The sequence below is a fragment of the Hippopotamus amphibius genome, chromosome 3, assembly GCF_030028045.1.
Source record: "Hippopotamus amphibius kiboko isolate mHipAmp2 chromosome 3, mHipAmp2.hap2, whole genome shotgun sequence".
Lineage (NCBI taxonomy): Eukaryota > Metazoa > Chordata > Mammalia > Artiodactyla > Hippopotamidae > Hippopotamus > Hippopotamus amphibius.
In genome coordinates this window covers 92,677,930-92,682,873 of record NC_080188.1, presented here as the reverse complement: position 1 = coordinate 92,682,873, position 4,944 = coordinate 92,677,930, and the positions used below count along the sequence as shown (strand labels likewise).

General features: G+C 35.3%; 1 pseudogene; it reads left to right on the top strand.

The window, feature by feature from the left end:
• Positions 1-2,998: 2,998 nt before the first annotated feature.
• On the top strand, positions 2,999-4,445 carry LOC130848493 (tubulin beta chain-like; annotated as a pseudogene).
• Positions 4,446-4,944: the final 499 nt, after the last annotated feature.

Here is a 4,944-nt window from a genome sequence, read left to right as displayed (position 1 = left end):
AGCATTTCCCAAGTAACGATGTTGAAAGTCTTTTGTTTTTAATAAGTTTATTATTAAAGTCTGTTAAAAGCTACTTTTGGTGAAAATTTTAAAACGCTAGCAGTGCAAAGATTTGATGCAGATGTGGAGCAATGGGAACTTTTATATATTGACGATGAGAATATAAATTATACATGATTTTTAGAAAATAACTTGGCAACTTCTCAAAATGTTAAAGGGACACCTACCATATCATCCAACAATTTTATCCCTAGTTATTTACACAAGAGAAATAAGAAAGAAAAGTCCAAATGAAGACTTATAAATGAATGTTCATAGGACATTTATTCATAATAACCCAGCCTGAAAGAATCCTCTGTGTGTGGACTGATGAATAGATAAACCAGCTATGACATCACTATACAATTAAATAATACCAGCAATAAAAAGTAAACCTCTGAAACAAGCAACAACAGGGATGAATATCAAAATCACAACCCTGACTGAAAGAAGTCAGATAAATATACAATTTTTTTAAATGTCATCTTATCTATAGTGACCAAAAAACAATCAGTTGTTGCCTATGATTAGGGCTGGAGTGATTGGTGGAGTCTAATAAGGAATAAGGGACCTTTTAAGGATAATAGAACTCTTTTATATTTTGATTCTGATGATGGTTTTATAGAAGTAAATAATTTTTAAAACATCACATTTTTAATGTTGAATGTATGCAGTTTACCATATGTAATTCATATCTCAATGAAGGTCATATAAGTGAAAACTGCATAATAAATATACTATTCTATTATTTACATGTAAATCTAACTTAGGAATATGTTTGTAATGTAACAATGCAATATAAAGAACAATTTTTGTAGTTAATTCTGTTTTAGTGTTTGAAAGAACATTTGTAGGATAGCCCAACAACTTATACAGTAAGATGAAACCCATCAGGCTAAAATTCTGAGACTAGCCTTGTGTATTGATTTCATTGATAACAAAGAAGGTCCATTTTTGCAACAGAGTCCATTCAGTAACAGAAGTCACACAGTAGTTTGAAAAATGGAACATTTAATATAAAGATTATTTAATCATTAGCAAAGGATGGGACTACTGTTGACTAGTAGTGTGAATGCCTACTCAGATAAAGAGAATTCTGGGGGATGTAGAAAGAGCAGTTGTAGGAATAAGGAGTAACAGGATCTGATGGTAAGAATATCCTTACTTCATTACCTTAAATGACAGATAAAAACAATAGAGTAACATACCAAATGTGAACAAACAAAGCACAGTGTGGCTTGATCTAACATGGAACTTTATCTTAGTGGATTCACAGCTGGTCTTAATTCTTTATTTATTGTTTTGCCATAAGCAGAACAGATAGACATTTGACAACTGTGTCTGACTTACAAATTTGTTCACAAATGCCTTGCTTTCTAGTTTTCCAGCTTATAGCTGATTCCATTCTCATATGCATTCTTTCCAGTATTTTATATTACTTTCCCCATAAGAAAAAAAGACATTTTTGCTTAGACATTATTTTATTTACTACAGTAGAACAGTTATTTGCTTTCCTGTAGTAACAGAATCACAAGTATCCTCAAGAGATCATCTAATAGGCTCTCATGTCCCGACATCATATATCTGATTCTATAAAATTTTTGAAGGACAACAGTAGTTCTTATTCTGTAACAGTCATTCTCCTAAATGGGTCTGCCATTTCCATTACTCTGTTTTAGCTTAAACCTAACCTCTCATATTCCAATTTATGTATGTTATTAGAAATTATTGCTTCATGTTCACTGGGATCAATATTTGGCTGGTTAAGGTAAAGCATTGACTCTAGCAGAAGATCATTAACAAATTTACACTATATATCATTAACATCGTTTTTTAATTTAAAAAATAAAAAAGTACATTCATTCAATAATCTTTAATGTAGAGCCAATTTTCCCTCAGGTATGATGTTAATAATGACTAACATTTGTCACTCTTCATTTATATTGTATACCCATGGGACATCATCTACAGCATTCAGTTGAGTTTTCTAAGCTAAGAATAATCGTAAAGACAATGATAAAGTAACATGGATTCATTATCATTCTGTACATCTGTGATTTTTCTCTAAGGTTTTATAATTTTTCCTACCCTTAAATTTAGTTATATTTTAGTGACTTACCTCTATAGATACAGAGCTAATAGAATTTACAAAGTGTACAGAATTTCAAATAAATGATAATATTCTTTCACATTTCACTCCCTTCATTGTCTGACATACTACATGCTACATGCATGCCTCCTTTATTGGGCTTCACTTTATTGAGCTTCACATACATTGTTTTTTTTTTTAAGCTCTTTATTAGAATATAATTGCTTTACACTGTGGTGCCAGTTTCTGCTGTACAACAAAGTGAATCAGCTGTGTTTATACATATGTACCCATACCCCCTCCCTCCTGTGACTCCCTCCTACCCTCCCTATCCCAGCCCTCTAAATCATCACCCATCATTGGGTTGATCTCCCTGTGTGATGCAGCAGCTTCCCACTAGCTATCTATTTTACAGTTGGTAGTGTATATATGTCAATGCTATTATTTCACTTCACCCCAATTTCCCATTCACACCCCCCACTCTGCCCCATGTCCTCAAGTCCATTCTCTACATCTGCATCTTGGAATATTACTCAGCCATAAAAAGGAATGACATTGAGTTATTTGTAATGAGGTGGATGGACCTAAAGGCAGTCATACAGAGTGAAGTAAGCCAAAAAGAGAAAAACAAATACTGTATGCTAACTCATATATATGGAATCTAAAAAAAATGGTACTGAAGAACCCAGGGCAAGAATAAAGGTGTTTTTTTTTTTGTTTGTTTGTTTTTGTTTTTTTTTTTTTTAACAAATTGAAGGTTTGTGGCATTGACCATTTTTCCAACAGCATTTGTTCATTTTCTCTGTGTTAGATTTTGATAATTCTCACATTATTTCCACCTTTTTGTTATCATATTTGTTAAGGTCATGTATGATCAAGCCCTCTCCCAAGGTGCCCCATCAGTGGTGGAGCCCTACACCTCATCCTCTCATTCCACCAGCTCTTAGAAAACACAGATGAGACCTATTGCATTGATAATGAGGCCCATCTGCTACAGAGACCTCAAGCTGATCACACTACCTATGCTCTCTGGGCCAGGTCAGTGCTTATCTGTGTGAGCTGGATGTGAACACATTGTCCGTCCCTTCCCTGCATTTCTTCTTGCCTGCCTTCACCCCACTGATCAGCAGGGGAGCCGGCAGTACCGGGTCCTCCAGGAGCCCATGCTCACCCAGCAGATGTTCCACTCCAAGAACATGATGTCCATCTGTGACCCCCACCATGGCTGCCAGGTTCAGGGGCTGCTGGTCCATGCAGAAGGTGGACAAGCACATGCTTAACTCCAAAAGAAGAATAGCAGCTATTATGTACAAAAAAGAAATAGACTCACAGACATAGAAAACAAACTTAATCTCTCGCTTCATCCCATCAATGAAGCGAGAGAATACTGTTGACATATATACACTACCATATGTAAAATGAATGGCTAGTAGGAAGCTGCTGCATAAAACAGGGAGATCAACTAGATGATGGGCCATGACTAAGAGGGAAGGGATGGGGGGGTGGGAGGGAGTCTTGGGAGGGAGGAGATAGGGGAATATATGTATAAATATAGATGATCCACTTTGTTGTACAGCAAAAACTGGCACAACAATGTAAAGCAATTATATTCCAATAAAGAGCTTTAAAATGAAAAAAAAAAAAAGAAATGAAAAGCAAGGAGATTGTCAAAAATGATGTATTTGTCTTTCTAAAAGTTAATTAAAATAAATTCTAGATTCAAAAAAAAAGAAAGCAAACGTTTACAAAGGGGAAAGCAGGGTGAGAGATAAATTAGGAATTTGGGATTAACGGATACACACTACCATGTATAAAATAGATACACAATAAGGACCTACTGTATAGCACATGGAACTATAGCCAATGTCTTGTAACAATCTATAACGGAAAGAATCTAGAAAAGAATACATCTAACTATCATCTATCTATCTATCTATCCAATTCACTTTGCTATATACTTGAAACATTGTAAACCATCAATAAAAAAATAAAGTAAAAAGAAAGAACAGCAGCTATTTTGTCAAGTAGATCCCCAACTATGTGAAAGCAACAGTCTGTGACATCCCACTCCAGGGGCTAAAAAGGTCCACCACCTTCATTGGCAACAGCCTGGCCACCCAGGAGTTGTTCAGGCACATCTCTGAGCAGTTCACAAGCATGTCCAGAGCAAGGCCTTCCTGCACAGGTGAGGGCTGGATGAGATGGAATTCACCCAGGCTGAGAGCAACATGAAGGACCTGGTGTCCAAGTATAGCAGTACCAGGATGTCATTACTAAGGAAGAGGGCAAGCTGTCTTATTTTAAAAAATTGCCATAGCCACCACAGCCTTCAGCAATCAACACCCTGATCAGCCAGTAGCCATCAACATCAAGGCAATATGTTCCACCAGCAAAAAGATTATGACTCACTGAAAGCTCTGGTGATGATTAGCATTTTTAGCAAAGTATTTTCTTAATTAAGATATATACATTGCTTTTTTTTGACATAATGATACTGCACTTAGATGATAATGTAGTAGAAACATAACTTTTATATGCACTGGGAACCTAAAAAATTAGTGTGACTCACTTTACTATGGGATTGATTTTACTGCAGTGGTCTAGAACCAAACCTGCAATATCTCCAAGGTATGCCTGCATTCCTTTAAATTATTTGTTGCTATTGTAAGTACAACTAAGATAAATGAATCAAACAAAATAAAATCATAGCAAGTGTATATTTCATCACATAAAGTTGTTGCTTAGCATACTAGTGAATAACCTAGTAAATGTCAGCATTAAATATCAGTCAATATGGTAAATAGATTAATAGTGGT